Source organism: Dromiciops gliroides, chromosome 3 (genome assembly GCF_019393635.1).
Source record: "Dromiciops gliroides isolate mDroGli1 chromosome 3, mDroGli1.pri, whole genome shotgun sequence".
NCBI lineage: Eukaryota > Metazoa > Chordata > Mammalia > Microbiotheria > Microbiotheriidae > Dromiciops > Dromiciops gliroides.
The window spans coordinates 631,092,627-631,110,893 of record NC_057863.1 but is presented as its reverse complement, the minus strand read 5'-3'; the positions used below and the strand labels follow the sequence as shown (position 1 = coordinate 631,110,893).

The 18,267-nt window shown below is 40.9% G+C and overlaps 1 pseudogene; it reads left to right on the top strand.

Annotated features, from left to right (window-relative positions):
- The first annotated feature begins 2,397 nt into the window (after positions 1-2,397).
- Positions 2,398-4,944, top strand: LOC122748165 (annotated as a pseudogene).
- The last annotated feature ends 13,323 nt before the right edge of the window (positions 4,945-18,267 follow it).

The following is an 18,267-nucleotide window of genomic DNA, read 5'->3' as shown; positions in this document are numbered from 1 at the left end:
AAAGGTTAAGTGACTTGCCCAAGGTCACATAGCTATAAGTGTCTGAGGTTGAATTTGAACCCAGACCTTTCTGACCCCAGGTCCAGAGCTCCTATCCACTTTGCCCCCTAGCTGCTATAGCTGGAAGGCAGAGGCCTGGATTGACTTTGCCACTTATTTCCCATGGGACTCAATCAAAGTGACTTCACCTCTCTGAACCTCATTTCCCCATCTGTAACACGGAGGATTTGTACTAGATGATTAAGCAGTCATGGGACATGAAGCCACCTTAGGACAAGTCAATTTATTTGGTGGCCATGGAATTTCATTGCTCCCCACATGTCAAAGCTCCCATTAGAAGGAGTTCGAAGAGGCATTAGTGTGATTTGATGGTGATTCATATGGAAAAGAGGTGAATATCTTGGGATGGATGAATTAGAACTTTCCCAAATCCCCCAACAGTGTGGCTATGGGTCCTGCTGAGTCTCAGAAAGGGAATATTTGTCACTGACAGAGGCAGGAACTTGCTGAACTCCATGAGTGATGCACATTTCTCACTCTGCCCACACACCATTAATCTAGTGGTGAAATCCAGCCTGGGGGAAGATGGGAATTGGATGGACATTTTCCCAGTTACTTTTATCACTGGCAGCTCATTCAGCTGTCTGTGTATCACATATCCCCACTTGCCTTCTGGATGAAGGTCAAAATAATTTCCTAAACCTAGGACATCTGGGAGAAGTAATAATATGGGGTTTCTTCTCAAGGACCTAAGTGAGAAATTGGATGGGTGACTTTCCCTGGTCTGGGTTTTGAAGGGTGAAGAGATGTCACAAATACCACATCCTCCGGGGTTTGAACAAATAATTCACTTATATTTGACTGGATAGAGAGAGTCAGTCAATAAGAGTGCAATGAAAATACAACAGTTATTAGGTGACTCCTATGTGCAGAAAACTGTGCTAAGTACAGATAATGGTACTTGCTACCACCACCACCATTCTAAAATAGTTTAATTTTATTTTGCATGTATTTTCTGTTTACTTAAATGTGTATATTTTATTTCCTTTATTAGTTTGTAAGTTCTGAGGGTAGAGAATTCTGTGGTTATCTTTACATTCTTTGCACCTAAAATAGGACCTGAAACTTAGTAGGTAATTTAAAATGCTTTGAGTTGAATTGAATTGAGTTGGGAAATAATTTTAGCTCATAGAATCATAGAATATCATAGTTAAAACAGACTATCTAATATATCCTATATATAAATATGAATCCTATTTATGAGAATCTACTACAATTGAGAGACACAGAAAGAGAGACAGAGAGAGAGAGAAAGTACCTGGTCAAGGAGCTTATAGGGTTGTAGAGAAATACTACCAGTACAGGTATCCCTAACAGATAACAATCACTTGAGTAAGTACACAAGAGAGGTATGACTCTAGGTATCTTCGAAACTCTACCCTGTGCTAAGTTAGATGAAGGATAACAAAGTATAACACAATTCCTGTCACTAAATAACAGAATTTTAATGGGGGTGAGGATGTGGGGAAGGAGTAATGAGTGAAAAGCCATTTATTAAGTGCTTACTATTTGACAAGGGCAGCTAGATGCCTTTGTGTTATGACGGAAGACAAGCAATCTAAGATGTAAAAGTGAAGAGGGCAAACATTCTAGGGATGGGTTCAAAGACAAGGAGGTAGGAAATGAAGGGTCATGTCTGAGAAACAACAAATAGATGTTGTCTGATTCGAAACTGAAGCAGCGAGGTGGCAGAGAGGATAGAAGGCCATCCCTGGAATCAGGAAGACTCATTTCCCTGAGTTTAATTCTGGCCTCAGACATTTATTGGCTGTGTGACCCTGGTCAAGTCACTTCACCCTGTTTGCCGCAGTTTCCTCAACTATAAAATGAGCTAGAGAAGAAAATGGCAAACCACTCCAGTATCTTTGCCAAGAAAACCCCCAATGGGGTCACAAAGTATTGGATGCAAGTGAAAATTACTCACCAAGCACTTCCTAACTCTAAGGCAGGCTTTCTTTCCAGTGGGCCACACTAACACGCAGTGACATCAGGAAAAACAATAACAAAAATAACTCACATTTTTCCAGCACTTAGGTGTTGCTAAACACTGTCCTCAGGACTCTATGAAGTGATCAACATGCAAGTATCATGATGCTCATTTCTCTAATGAGGAAACTGAGGTTCTCAGTTTCAATAATTTGTCTATATTCTACAACATAATAAATGGCTCAGGAAGAAATTACTGGATCCTGCTAGGTACTTTGCTATCCTGCTACTTAGCATGGCATTAATTCATAAGAACTAAATCAATATCATATAATCAATATCATTTACAATGACACCTTTAATAAATTATAACCAAACTCATGGCACAGTGGATAGAGCTCAGGGCATGGAATGAGGAAGACTCATCTTCCTAAGTACAAATGCAAGCTGCAGACTCTCAATAACTGGATGACCCTGGGTAAGTCATTTAACCCTGTTTGCCCCAGTTTCCTCATCTGTAACCTGAGTCAGAGAAGGAAATAACAAACCACTCCGGTATCTATACCAAGAAAACCCCAAATGGGGTCATGAAGACTCAGACATGACCAATACAACTGACCACCGCCATTAACAACGGCATATAGATTGGATCTAAAATTTCATTTGTAGGAAATGTTTCCAGATGTGGAAAACCCCTATATGCATGCATATTGGTATGTCCACTACAACTCAAAGTCTTATAAGCTTGCCAAAAGCACTGAGATAGGGGGCAGCTAGGTGGCACAGTGGATAAAGCAACGGCCCTGGATTCAGGAGGACCTGAGTTCAAATCTGGTCAGACATTTGACACTTACTAGCTGTTTAACCCTGGGCAAGTCACTTAACCTCCATTGCCCTACAAAAAAAGCACTGAGACATTAAGGGATTTGTCCAGACTCTCACAGCCAGGCTGTATCTGAGCAGAACTTAGAGGTTTCTTTTTGGTTCTGAGGTTGGTTCTCTATTATACCACACTGTTAGTCTGGCAGTAATAAAAATGATCCACCCAATTGTCCACTTTGACTTCTATTCCCATGGAACCAACAGCCTCCCGTAGCATTATTTCACCTAAAATTATATTTACCAACAAATGATGTTAAGAGAAATTTAGTAAGAAGATTGGGTGAGTATGGCAGGAATAAATTATCAATCTTTTGAGAGTTCACACTTGTCCCATGGTCAGTGGAAGCCCTTGTAGATGTCTGATTCTTAGCTTCAGTAATGCTTGGTCAGACACAAAACATGAGAACTGAAATGTAAAATCATTTACATGAAAAAGTCAACCCTTGAGCTCAAAGAACTCATCATGATCAAGATTGTCAAAAATGTTCTGGAATTTCCAACATTAACTTACATGGGATATGATTGACTTCTCTCAGAGTCAGGGCCATCAATGAGCTTGAAGGACCTTGGGAGCCATCAAGTGTGTCCCCCTTATTTTACAGAATAGGAGACTGAGGTGTTGAGAAGTTGTGTTTTCTCAAAGGTCACTCAGGCAGTCAGTTTCAGAATTAGGATTTGGCCCCATGTCACTGACTACAAATTAAGCTCCTTTAACAGGTGAACATACAATAAAATGTAGTTTATTCTCTTTCAAAAAAATTTGGGGAAGATCCCAGATGTAAACAACCCTCTGCTGCCATAGAAGACTGTCCCTATCTGGTTAGGCTAGGGGGACATTCCTCTCAGATCTTCTCCTCAGTGGAATTAGCAGGGATGCTCAATAACAGGTACCCTATTTACTGCCATTACAAAAGCAATGAATACTGCCCCCCATACCCCACGGTGATCGAATGACATGGGTTTGGAAGAGCCAAAAAAAATGACAAGGGAATATTGAAAAAAAGAAAAAAGGAGTTAGAGGAATAGAGAAAGCTAGGGAATGCCCCAACTGAAGGAGAGGAAGGAAAAGATATCAATTGTCATATTCCTCAGCAAATTTCCTCTGTGCCACAGTATATAGAGCCATCAAAAAGACCCACACTAAAAGCATCAGAGACACCAACCTGAAAACAGAAAGAATATACTTCATCTGGAGAATGGCATAAGAGGGGTCTAATGGGGGGCAGCTAGGTGGCACAGTGGATAAAGAACCAGCTCTGGATTCAGGAAGATCTGAGTTCAAATCCGGCCTCAGACACGCTACATACTAGCTGTGTGACCCTGTGCAAGTCACTTAACCTTCATTGCCCCCCCCAAAAAAAGAAAAAGAGGGGTGTAAAGGAGACTAATTTGAGTGCAAAATATACCAAAGAGTCATGTAAAAATTATGGGGCTCTGAAGTGAACACACACATACATACACACACACACACACACACACACACACACACACACACACACACACACGACTGATTGGTGCCAAATTCATAGGGACTAAGATTACCAGATGAACATATCCCACTTCTGTTTATATTTGAATATGATGATAAAAAAAGATCAGCTGAATGCCTACAACTCTGAAGAACAAATGAACATTGTAGAATGTGCCAAAGTTGATCCATGTTAATGGTACACTCAAAGCTCAGAAACTACAGGAAAAATTGGCCTCAGGAAAGTTAATGGAACAAATTCCCAAAACATCAATTGGAAGAAGAACAAAATTCTCTGATGAAGAGACCATAATGGTGAAGATGAGTATGAAGATAAGTATACAGGTGATATTGAAATGCCTGGGCAGAATGTTGGCTCTAAAAGATGAATTACAATCCAATATGTCAGAATTTGAAAAGACAGTGCTAATCACTTGCAGAATTTAGATCCCAATTATGCATACTTTTATCTAAAAACAAGAGCAATGGGAGAGAATCCCTATGTCAATGAAGGAAAGAATACTCATGAAGTTAGTTATGACGGAGACAAAATGAAAATAAATCAAAGCAAAAGTGGAAAGGGGAAAGATGGAGAAATTCCCCTTTGAGGAATTTTCATTCTACTTGGGGTGGGGGTGGGGGACATATGTAAATAAATTAATTCAAAATACATAAACATAAATATAAAGTAATTTGAGAATGGTTTGAGTATAGACTCATATACTGCAGTTGCTTTACCTAGGCAGAGGCACAAAAATGCATTTTCCATTCTCAGGAAATGTTTTCTCAGTAGCCCCAGGAGAAGGCTGGCCACAGTGAAGTGGAGATTCCTTTAGTCAGGTCTAATGAACTTTTTAAGGGTTAGCCTCCTTAAAGGGGCCCCTCCACTCTAGATGACACTTTATCCTATCAAAGGGTTCCCAAATGTCTCCAGTATTGCTCATTGTTTTTTTTTTAAATCACAAACGTATTTTATTATTTTCCAGTTACATGAAAAGATAGTTTTCAACATTTGTTTTCATTAGATTTTCAGATCCAAATTTTTCTCCCTCCCTACCTCCATTTTCCATCATGAGTTCTTTGGAATTGTCCTGGGTCATTGTATTGCTAAGAGGAGTCTATCACAGTCTATCACAGTTGATCATCCATGATGTTTTTGATACCATGTACTATGTTCTCCTGGTTCTGCTCACTTCACTCAGCATAAATCCACTTAAGTATTTCCAGGTTTTTCTGAAATCTGCCTGCTCATCATTTCTTACAGCACAATAGTATTCCATTACACTCCTGTACCACAACTTGTTCAGTATTACTCACTTTTAAAGGAATTCCTTTATTACTAGTGTCAACTGCCAATTTCTTGTGGAGGTGGGGGAAGGAAATGCTAACAACCTAGAAATTAAGAAGTGCCTGTTTTATAAGGTGGTACCTGAGCTGAGCCTGGAAGGAAGTTAGTGATTCTCCAAAGTGAACAAGAAGGGCACAAATTCCAAGGACAGATAAATGCCTCTAATGCAAAAAAAAGTCAGCATAAGGAATTTTGTGTATGGAGGGAAGGAAGGAGAAAGGAAGGAAGGAGGGACGGAGGGAGGAGAAAATTTAGGAAAAAGGAGGCAGGGGGGAAGCTAGGTGGCACAGTAGATAAAGCACTGGCCCTAGATTCAGAAGTACCTGAGTTCAAATCCAGCCTCAGACACTTGACACTTATTAGCTGTGTGACCCTGGGCAAGTCACTTAACCCCCATTGCCCTGCAAAAAACAAAAAACAAAGAAGAAAGAAAGAGAAGGAAAGAAAGAAAAAGGAGGAAGAGAGGGAAAAGGTGTTTATTAAGCACTAGCTGTGCACCAGGCATTATGCTAAGTGCTTTACAAATATTATCTCATTTGATCTTGGAACAATATTTTGAGGTATGTGTTATTATTCTTCCCATTTTACATTTGAGGAAGCTAAAGCAAACAGAGGTTATTGATATGGGGGAGAAACTGATAGGAGAAAGCATGTGGGTCCTTAGGATTCCTCGGTAAAGAATTATACTTTCTCACAAGACCTAATTAGGAATAAAAGAACAGGTTTATTGGGGTACTAGAGAAACTGGCCGGGAGGAAGGTTTTGCCTGAACAAAACGCTTTCCTCCCTGGCTAGCTTGTGGAGTGCTATTTTATAGGGTTTAGATGGGGTCAGTAAGAGTCTCTTATTGGGTGAGGGGCTGGTGGTCTTCCTGCGTTGCGTTGGGGTAGGAGGAATCCCTCCTGAGCTATCTGGTGGTGGGTGTCAACTTTGTCCTGATGGGTCTAAGCAGTCTGCTGATGGGTGGTTCCAGGTGGTCTTCTCCTGGATTACCTCATCCAGGTGCTTAGGATGACTGGAATGTAGGGTGATGGTCCTGGAGCATGCTCAGTTCGATCTGGTGCCACTTATCTCCGTTGGGTGTGTGTGCGTGCCCTTGATTGAGTTCAAGGAGAGGCCTACTTGGTTTCAAGGGAAAACCCCTGAGGTTTCAAGGAAAAAGCTTCTTGAACCCCCCAAAGAACTGTTGGTGTAACCGGGGCCCATAATCCTCCCATGACAGTTATTTTTCTAGGGTCACAGATGTAATCAACATCTGAGGTTGAACTTGAACCCAAATCATACTGAATCAAGACCCAGGGCCCTATCTACTATGTCACCTAACTGCCTTTAGTGATCAACAAGTAAGTCAGTTTGGCTTACGGTAAATTACTTTAGAGAAGAATAATGTGAAATCTGTCTAGAAAGACAAGATTGTTTCTGAATTATAAAGGATCTGAAAAAGAAGACAGGCATGGGCATGTTTATAGATAATTAGGGAGCCACTGAAGTTTCTTGAACACAGAATGATATGGTCAGAACTGTGCCTTAGGAATATGACTGTGGCATCTGTTTGGAGGATGAAATTAAAGGGGGAAGATGGGAAAATCAATTAGGAGGCTATTGAAATAGTCTTTGTGAGAAACAATGAGAACCTGAGCTAGGATGGTGACCTTATGAGTAAAGAGAAGGGAACAGATGCCACAGATTTTGCAGAAGTAAAATCTACAAGACTTGGGGAGGTAAGGTAGAGGTAAGAGTAGAGAATGAATTAAATTTCCATTTTGACCTCAGTACTGTCACATCTAGTAAGCTTGAACAAGTATCTCTGCCCCTTTAAGGCTCAGGGGAAGAGGTCAATTACACTGTCTTAGGGTAGAGAATCCTAAATTCAAGTGTAGGAGACAGAGATGAAAATTACGCCATATGCCCATTGATTTCTCTAGAGACTTTTTTTTTTACTGAGAGTGCTCACAAAGTAAAAAGAAATCAATAGCTGCTGATGGAACAAATTCACTTGTTAAGACAGGATAGGTTCAAAATCCTGAGAGAAAGTGGAAAATTACTAATATTATGTTAGACTGGAATAATAAGAGAAATTGTACAATATATTAACAAAAGAGCCAAGGTTGATAAAACCAAGAGCTACTCAATAACCAAGGTTTCATCGCTGAGGTTTTGTGGTATGAAAGAAAAAATGTTTCCTTCAGCAGTTGTTCTTTGCAGGCATTTTTTAAGAATTGGATCTGGATCAGCCCATTTCTATTTTTACCAAAAAGCATGACTGGTCCCCCAAACCTGATTTTAAAATATAGACTGAGTTTAATGATAACATCCCTGAAATGTTCTGCTTTCTTTATTCTGGCTCTTAGCATTTCTAGCTTCCTTCAAAGCAAGAAGTTGGAAGAAATACCTTACACAAAGCTTTTGTCATTCCTTTGTTAATACTTGTTGAAATTACCTGGGGCAGCTAGGTGGTGCAGTGGATAGAGCACTGGCCCTGGAGTCAGGAGGACCTGAGTTCAAATCTGGCATCAGACACTTAACACTTACTAGCTGTGTGACCCTAGGCAAGTCACTTAACTCCAATTGCCTCACAAAAAAATAAATTACCTGTATTATTCTGTATGTAAGAATGAGGTTTCTTTGATCAGGTAAGACAGGTAAGGTTTCTTTGATTAGGTAAGACTGAATTGATTGAATAAATAAGAATTTGGTATAAACAGGACCTGTACACCTCCTTGAATTATCAAAGTCATTGTGTGAGATACCTGGCCATGCCCTAAGGAATTTGTATAAGCCGAAGGCAATATATCAGAACCAGATGGATACTCAGAGATTCTGAAAGTACAAAGGAAGGAGCAAAAGTATACAGAATTGAGCCAAGAACCAGCAGTTCTGGTACAATCAGCAAAAAGAACAAGAGAAAGTAGGCCTGGACTGTTACAAAGAAGGTAGATATTGAGTAGAATCATTGACTGCAGGCACCTCAGAGCAGAGAACTTGGGCTGATTATAGCCACCATTATACCTATATAATCAAAGATTTAGGGGAAATCCTGAGAAAACATCTCTTTCCCCAATTTCCCATTCCAGTGCATTTTGGTCCCCAGACACTGATGTAATCTGCCTCAACCACAAAGATGCCAGTGGTTAACTAGAATTATTAGCTCTAGGACCAAATATAAACTTCTCCATTTTGCATTTCAAGTTCTTCATGGCCTGATCCTTTCCTACCTTTTCAGTCCACTTAATTTTACTCCTCTTCATATACTCTTCTGTCCAGTTACTGTCACTTGATTTTCTTCATACATGGCATTCTGTCTCCTACCTCCATGTCTTTGTACCAATTGTCTTCCATGCCTGGAATGGTCTTCCTCCTCACCCTTGCCTTAGTTTCTCTGGCTTCCTCTAAAACTCATCTCAAATTTTATCTTCTTCAGGAAGTCTTTCCCAATCTTCCCAGCTGCTAATGCTTTCCCCTCACAGATTTTGTAATCTGTAAATATCGTGTGTGTATACATACATATATGTGGGGAGAGGGGGGAAGAGAGAGAAGAAGGGGAAAGGAGAAGGGAGACAGACAAAAGACGAAGAGGAGAGGAGGGGGGGAGAGAGAGAAAAGAAGAAGAGGAGAGGAGAGGGAAGAGAGGGAAGAAGAAGAGAGGAGAAGGGAGGAGAAAGAGATGGTCAGAATTATTTATGTGTTGTCTACCCTATTAGAAGATGAGACCCTTGAAGGCAAGGACTGTTCTTACTTTTCCTTGTATCCCTAGTGCTTGGTACTAGGCCAGACACACAGCATATGCTTACTGACTGACTGATTGAGTAATCCTAACATCCACCTGATGCATTGTCTGCTCCACACAAAGATAGCAAGCACACCAGCTAAAACCCATCCTGCACAGATCCTCGTCCTTTATTTAAAGCACAGTTGGCTCCCCAGAACATAAACTGAAGAGTCCAAAGGTAATTTGAAATCTAATTGCTAGTTGTTTTGGTTTGGTATTAGGGATGCTCCACTTGGTAAATGTCAAGCATCTGGAAACATGCCCTGATCCTCTGGGCAAAGTTTATTGGAGCTGCCCTGGCAGGCAGTGAAGGGCGAGCAGGAAGCTAGAAAGGCCATTCTCTGGAAACCTGGGGCCTGAAAAAAGGAAAAGAAGTGAAGAATCCAAACCTCATACATCTTGTATTTCTTTGGGGGGGGGGTAGCAAAGGTTAAGTGACTTGCCTAAGGTCACACAGCTAGTAAGTATCAAGTGTCTGAGGCCAGATTTGAACTCAGGTCCTCCTGAATCCAGAGCTGGTGTTTTATCCACTGAGCCACCTAGCTGCCCCATCATCTTGTATTTCTTGACTCCCATCATCAATATGGCATGGAGGAGACATCAGAGTCACCCACCCAAGGCCACTGAATTGTGGCCAAGGAGCAAGCAAAGGCACAAAGATGCGTCAGGCTTTAAACCCAGAAGAGTCACAAATGGCTTTGCATGCAGTCAGTCCAAGGAAGCAGCAGCCATACCTGAGGCTAGAACATAGCAAATGCTTGCTGGATATTTGGTAATCGATTGAAAACCCTGCCTACCTTAGAGTTTTGTATTTGGCAGATTAATGCATAGGCTCACAGAATCATAGATGGAAGTGGCCATTCTTCAATTTAAAAGTATTTGTTTCTTTTAGGAAGTGATACTCAGCATAAGGCTGGGGCACTCATTGCCCATGAGAATCACTGGGTGCCCCTTGGTGTGTTTAAGATCACAGCAGATACAAAAAGTGGCATCCCAAAGATGGGATGGGAGCTTCTGACCCCCAGGCCTTCGATCTGTTGTTTCTCCTTAGTGCCAGCTGACGTTCACTTCAGAGTCAGGTAGAACTGCCAAGTCAACATCCCACCTGATGCTGTGATTCAAGCTGTCTGAAGCTCACTTCACATTTAGGCACGGTCTCTCCATCAGCCGGGATGTTCTCTGATTATGAAAAAAAGATTAGCCCATCTTCCAGGAAGTCAAGTATGCAGTATGAAGCTCCCTACAGCCTCTTCCTTACTTTCTCACTCTCTACAATCAATGCCCAATTATCCATAGCAAAATGTATAATGACATATCATGAATTATTCACGGTAAATTTTTGTTTTATTTATGCCATAATTATTTCTCAATATTCCCCCACCCTTGTAACAAAGATAAATGGTCAATCAAAACCAAGTGAACAATTACTGAATCTTACTATCTATGCAATGCCCCAAACCTCTTTGCCATCTGCCATCCTTCTACCAAAAGGAGAAAAATGTCCACAGCACAACTTGCTTTCAGTTTTCTTGAGAGATGATATTTATTTCACTTAAATGAGTCCCTGTTTGCAAAATCTGAATGTTCTTACCCAGGGAAGGAATGCTTTCCTTCTTTAACCCTGATTCTTAGAATCCCTGGTTCCCTCCAAGACTCATCTCAAATGGCACTTTCTCCAGGACTCTTTTCCAGGTCCCCCTGCTCCAGATTCTAGTACCTTCCTCTCAAAGGTTACCTTCCAAATACTTTTTATGTATCTTGCATGTACCTTTTAATTGATAAGTCATTTGCCCCATTAGGACCCGAACTCCTTGACATCAGTAATTTGGGGGGTTGCTTTTTCTTAGTATTACTTAATAGAGTGGTTGGCAAACAGTAATTGCTTAATAAAAGTCTCTTGAGGGGGCAGATAGGTAGCACAGTGGATAAAGCACTGGCCCTGGATTCAGGAGGACCTGAGTTCAAATCCAGCCTCAGACACTTGATACTTACTAGCTGTGTGACCCTGGGCAAGTCACTTAACCCTCATTACTCCGCAAAAAAAAATAAGTGAAAATAAACAAAAATAAAAGTCTCTTGATTTATTGAAAACTCTTCTTAGTTTGGAGTTTTATATTCCTTTGACAAACTAATCCATAATCTTGGGGCAACTAGGTGGCACAGTGGATAAAGCACAGGCCCTGGATTCAGGAGGACCTGAGTTCAAATCCGGCTGCAGACATTTGACACTTACTAGCTGTGTGACCCTGGGCAGGCTAGTTAAACCCCATTGCCCCCCCACACACACACACACAAAAGAAATGAAACTAATCCATAATCTCATAGTTTCAGAGATTTGTAGCCAGAAGGAAGGACGGGAGTGGAAAGGAACAAGCACTTATTTATTTAAGTGTCTGCTATGTGCCAAGAACCATATTAAGAGATTTACAAATATCATCTCTTTTGATCCTTACAACAGCCCTGAGAGAGGTAGGGATGAGGAGGATGAGGAGGATGAAGATAATGATGATGATGATTATCCTCATTTTACAGAAAAGAAAACCGAGGCAGACAAAAACTTAAGTAATTTTTCCAGAGTTCCATAGCTAGAAAGTGTCTGGGGCTAGATTTGAACTCAGGTCTTCCTGATTCCAAGTGTCATATACATTCTAGTTACTATTCATATTAATTCCTAATAATAATGCTTGCAGTTCTTGCCTCACAGGTTGGTGTGAGGACACTTTGATTAACAATTATCATCATTATAATTATTGCCAGGAGTTGCAAAAGTACATTATATATATTTAAAGTTTTGGAAGGTAAAATCCTCAAACGCCCCAATATGGAAGGGTGTCTCTCTGTGTATCTCTGTGAGTTTCCATGTATCTGTGCAGATCATCCTGTAGGTGCAGCAAATTTACTGAACAAACATTTATTCAGAGCTTATTTTGTGCCAGACACTGTTAGTTGTTGAGTTCACAAACACACACAAACACACACACACACACACACACACACACACACACACACAATGAACCAATCCCTGCCCTCAAGGGGTTTATATTCTTCTGGGGAAAACAACATGGATACACAAAAGTAAATACAAAAAAGATACAAAGAAAATACAAAAATAAAATCAACAGAAAATGGGGAAGGAGGCACTAGAAGAACCACATGTCTCTCTTTGTGTGTGTGTGTGTGTGTCTCATTGTGATTGTCTTTTTCTAGTTTCTCCCTTTATGTGTCTCTCTCGACTGCCACCTCATTTTCCTTTCTCCCATGATTATCCCATCTCTCTGCTTTGACAGTTACACAAAAACATAAAAAGCACTTTAATTTTTTTCCTTTATTTATTGAATGGAGTTTTATGATCCCTGTTCTTCCTCTTAAAAGCAGATGAGTAACACACTTTCTCTCTTTCATTAGAAAAAAAAACACAAAATGTTAAATGAAGGTTCTTTAAAAAAATGCACTTGGTTTGAAGTTGGTTTTCCAATACCACTTCCAGACACCCCCACCACACCAACTTCCACCATGAATAAATTATCCTCAATAAGAAAGGGGGAAAAGTCCCCATCATTGAGGCAGACACACTTGTGTGCAAACATAAGTACCAAGACTAAGGCGAATATAAATGATATTCAATTACCCACCACTCAATCACAGAATGCTAGCACTGTAAAGCATCAGAGGGCCAGATGTCAGGGACGATTGCTTTCCCTTTCAATGACATATCTTCAGGGTACTTTACTCCATGCTCCATATACGGATCAATTGACCAACCCAAAGCCTTGGCACATTCACAAAATTCCCTTATATTGTTATTGTTGTTGTGCAGTTGTTGTTCAGACTCTTCATGACCCCATTTGGGGTTTTCTTGGAAAAAATAATATGGCAGTTTGCCATTTCCTTCTCCACAGTCTTTTATAGATGAGGAAGCTGAGGCAAACAGAGTTAAGTGACTTGTCCAGGGTCACACAGCTAGTAAGTATCAGAGTCCTGATCTGAATTCAGTAAGACAAGTCTTCCTTACTCCAGTTTCTGCATTCTATCCACTGTGCCAACTAGTTGCCAACCTCAACCATATGCCAAGACAGAAGAATTCAGGGTAATACTCCACAAGAACAAAGAGGCTACTCACTGTAACCCTGCTGAATAAAGAGTTACATAAGGATCCATCCCTGTTCTGGTAATTACGCAGCAGAGATAGCATTGATTAACACATTAATAAATAACCTAGCAATTAAAATGCAGTCAGCATCTGCGGGAGGAAATAATGGCCTTGTGCTAGGTTATGGGGATGAGTCAGGAAGGCTGAGTTTTTCATAGCATTCATTCATTCTTTCATTTATTCATCCTTCAACAAATTTTCACTTGGCTTCTCTTATGAGCCAGTTCTGAGACAGATCATGTGGTGAAAATGGTCGGTCAGTCACGAAATATTTATAAGGTACCCACTCTATGCTGGTCACTATACTAAACACTGGAGATCAAAAGAAAGATAAAAGATAGCCCCTGACATAGCTCACAATAGAATGGGGAGACAAGAAGCAAACAGTTATGCACAAATAAGCTATATATTGCATAAATAGGAACTATTCAACAGAGGGAAGGTGGTAGAATGAAGGAATCTAGAAAGGCTTCCTGTGGGAGGTGAGATTTGTTGTTGTTTGTCCTTCATTCTCAAAGAGGACCAATGACATCAGGAGGGTGATGTCTTGACTTGCAAGTGAATTGGATTTAATTGAGGCAGGGCAATGCAAAGGCATCAGCCTCACTCTTATTCTCCGGAGTCATCTGAGTCCAGTGGCAGGACCTAGGTCAGGATGATTGGGGATGGCCCTACTGGTGAGATTTGATCTGGGACTTGAAGGAATCCAGGAAGCAGAAAAGAGGAAAGATGTCAGAATCGAATGGAATTAGGAGGAAAGAAGCTAAATTGGAGACCATCCAGTAGAAGACAGAAAAGATGTCAAAAGCCCTTGAAACCATCCCATGTAAGGCTCAATTGAAGGAACTAGGCATATGTAGCTGGTGAAGGAGGCTCATGTGGATAGAATATAACCTCCCTAAGGCAAGGAGTTGTTTTGTCTTTGTGCCCCCAGAACCTAGCACAGAGCCTGACATATAATGGGAGTTTAATAAATGCTTATTGTTTTTAATATGATCACTTTCTTTAGGAATTGGAATGCTGTCCTATTGGAGAGAAATTTGGCTCTCAGTGCTTGGCCTCAGAGGGCAAATCAAGGAATTGTTGGATCATAGATGCAGAGAGATAAATTCAGGAAAAGTATAGGGGAAACACTTCGTAACAATGACAGCAACCCCAAAACAGAATGAACTGCCTTTGGATATCAGGGATTCTCCCTTGCTACAAGTCTTCAAGGAAAGGCTGGTTGACCGAATCAAGTCATCAAGGGATTATTAAACATTTACTGAGTGGCAGGCGCAGTGCTAATCTCTGAGAATACAAATACAAACAAAAAGGCAGATTGTCCCTGCCCTCTGGGATCTTAAATTCTAACCAGAGGAGACAACACATAAAAGGAAGTTGAAAAATGGGGAGGAAGGGAGGGAAGTATCTTCATGAGACATGGAATATAAAATCCAGAGAACTGGGAATAGAATCCAGAGAGGAATGAAAACATGGGTTTGGATGTTTTCTTTAACATAGAGGATATGAGAAGAAAACAAGCATTCATTAAGCATTTGCTGTGTGTCAGATGTTTTACCAATTCTATTTCATTTGATCTGTACAACAACCCTGAGAGGTAGGCATAATTGCTATCCCCACTTAACCATCGGGGAAACTGAGGCAAGCAGATTAATTGACTTGTAGAGCATCAATAGCCAATAAAAACATGTATTAAATGCCTACTATGTTCCAGGCACTGAGCTTAACTCTGGGAATACAAATAAGAAGAAGGAGAGTGCCAGCCCTTGAGAGCTTTATCATCTAAAGGGGTTGTTGGGGGGAAGCAGGCAGTTACCAGAGGGTATCTGAAGTGAGCACATGATGTTCCTGGAGTTGAAACCAAGCAGAGTACTTGATGGAAAATGTTCACACAGCTAGTCAACATCTGATGCCAGATTTGAACTCAGGTCTTCCTGTCTCCAGACTCAGCCCTCTATCCACTGTGCCAACCAGCTGAGAAGGAACCAGCTAATCAGAGGAAAGGGCTACAGAGGAGTCATGTACTGCTGGTGTGAGAAGTCCAAGGATGGGACAAGCTGCCAAAGTGAGGAGGCTTCTGTGGCCTGATTGAGAAAGTCCAGAGGGCCAGGAGTGGAGCCTGGGAAAGAATGACCAAAGTGTGAGGAACTCTGTAGAGAGGATGCTCCCTTAACTCCAGTTTGAATCACGTAGCTGCTAAGGCGACCTCTAACTGTAAAGCCTTTTGTTTCTGGGAGGGCCCTATTTTGAAAGACTTGATAATCTTGGTGGGGAGTCAAGATGTATGTGTATGTTTATGTATATGTGTATAGGTGTACGAGTGTATGTGTGGGTGAATGTATGTATGTAAGCATGTGTGCATGTATGTATGCATGTATATGCTGCCAGGATACATATAGAAACACTGGATATGCAAATATACGTGTACATACACATGTGTATATATTTACATTGTATGTATATGTACACACATATTTGTGTATATATGTGTATGTGTGTATATATATATACACATACACACATATATACAATTTATATGTCTGGGCAGCTAGGTGGTGCAGTGCATAGAGTGCCAGTCCTGGAGTGAGGAAAACTTATCTTCTTAAGTTCAAATCAGTCCTCAGACACTTACTACCTATATGACCCTGCACAAGTCACTTAACCTCGTTTGCCTCAGTTTCCTCATCAATAAAATGAACTGAAGAAGGAAATGGAAAACTACTCCAGTACCTTTGCCAATCAAAACCCAAATGGGGTCAGGAAGAGATAGATATGATTGAAACAATTGAATAGCAACATATTCATATACATGAACCAGAGAATAAAAGTGATAGGTAGCATCTAGGAATGAAATGGATGGTTCAGACAAGAAATGCTGGGGATGACCAGAAGAGGGAGAGATCTGAGTGGTGGGCATCATCCAGGATTTCTTTGTGGAGAAGGGGAGCTTTGAGATACATGCAGAGGCAAAGGTGGGATAGCTAGACTTTGTTATGTTCTTTCCTTTTGTCCTCATCACTTAATACCTGGTAAACTATTTACCTGAGTGCATATCATTACCATGACCACCATCAAGTAGACAGTAAAAGCCTTGATAGAAAGGACTGTCATGTTTTTGCTTTGTATCTATAGTCCCTAGAACATAGCATTTGCCTATTTAATTTCTTTTTAAATCAAACTGAATTTCAGACAGGAGAAAGAGCCTTAAGGAAGTTTACTACAGCTGTAAGCATTGTATTGGTTTCACCAAACTAAGAAGATCCCTTAAATTCCATCCCAGAACTTCTCAATCAATACCATGTTGCAGCCTCAACTTACTCTTTTGTAAAATGATTGTGTTAGATGAGGTGATGAGACTCCCAGAATCTCAGAATTGAAAGGGACTTCTAGGGACAACTAGTCAATCTGAGATAGCCATCTCCAGTCATCCTGATCGATATCTTTGACACTGGACCCAGATGGCTCCAGAGGACAGAGTGAGGCTAGTGATTATGTATAGCCCTGCCTCACTTTGATCCAATTCCCTTGCAAGTCGTGACATCACCTTCCTGATGTCATTGGTCCTCTTTGATAACAAAGGGCAAACAACAACAACAACAACAACAACAACAACACTCAACCCAAGACCTGAACAAAAATCCCATCTACAATACAACAATGGAGGCTGCTCATTCTACTTTTGGATACTTCTGAGTGAAGAAGTTTCCTTGTATCAAGACTAAATCTGACACCACTTGTGACTCCAAGAAGCTATAGACTGCACAGTGGCCCCATTCCCACCTCAGCCAATGAGCTAAACCATTTTAAGAGTAACCAACACAACACAAACCCATCAGTGAGTTAGAGGAGTGTCTACACCAAGCATGTGAAGACTTCCCCCAGTGGAAAGGCTGGATGAGGACAATTTGTTCCAACATCCATGAAGGCAACTGAAGCAGGCATTGTGGAGCACTTAGAGCTTTGTCAGACATCAAAGATGCCAAGGACAATGGCTGCATCCCAAACCATCTCCAGCTGTCCTGATTTTTGTCTTGCCACTGAACTTCAATGTCTCTAGAAGAGAGAGTAAGGTTGAAGACTTTGTGCCACTCTGCCTCACTTAAATCCAGTTCACACATGAGTCGAGACATCACCCAATGATGTCATTGGTCTTCCTCAAAAATGAAGAACAAGTCTTACTCTCTGAAACTTTCCCCCGAAGATCCTGATCATGCCATTAGAGGCCAAGTATCAAGAGTCTAGTCCATCCTTTCCATAACAAATACTTGAAGGTGACTATTATTTTCCCAATCCTTCTTCACTGAGCAAATCACTCCATGAATCTCAGTTTCCTCATCTATAAACATGATGGGAGAGGGGCAGCTAGGTGGTGCAGTGGATAAAACACTGACCCTGAATTCAGGAGGAACTGAGTTCAAATATGACCTCAGACACTTGACACTTATTAGCTGTGTGGCCCTGAGCAAGTCACTTAACCCTCATTGCCCAGCAAAAAATAAAATAAAATAAAAATAAAAATGAGGGAGTCAGATTAGATTGGTTCTGAGTTCCCTTCCGGTTCTTTTTTTTTTTTTTAGTGAGGCAATTGGGGTTAAGTGACTTGCCCAGGGTCACACAGCTAGTAAGTGTTAAGTGTCTGAGACTGGATTTGAACTCAGGTC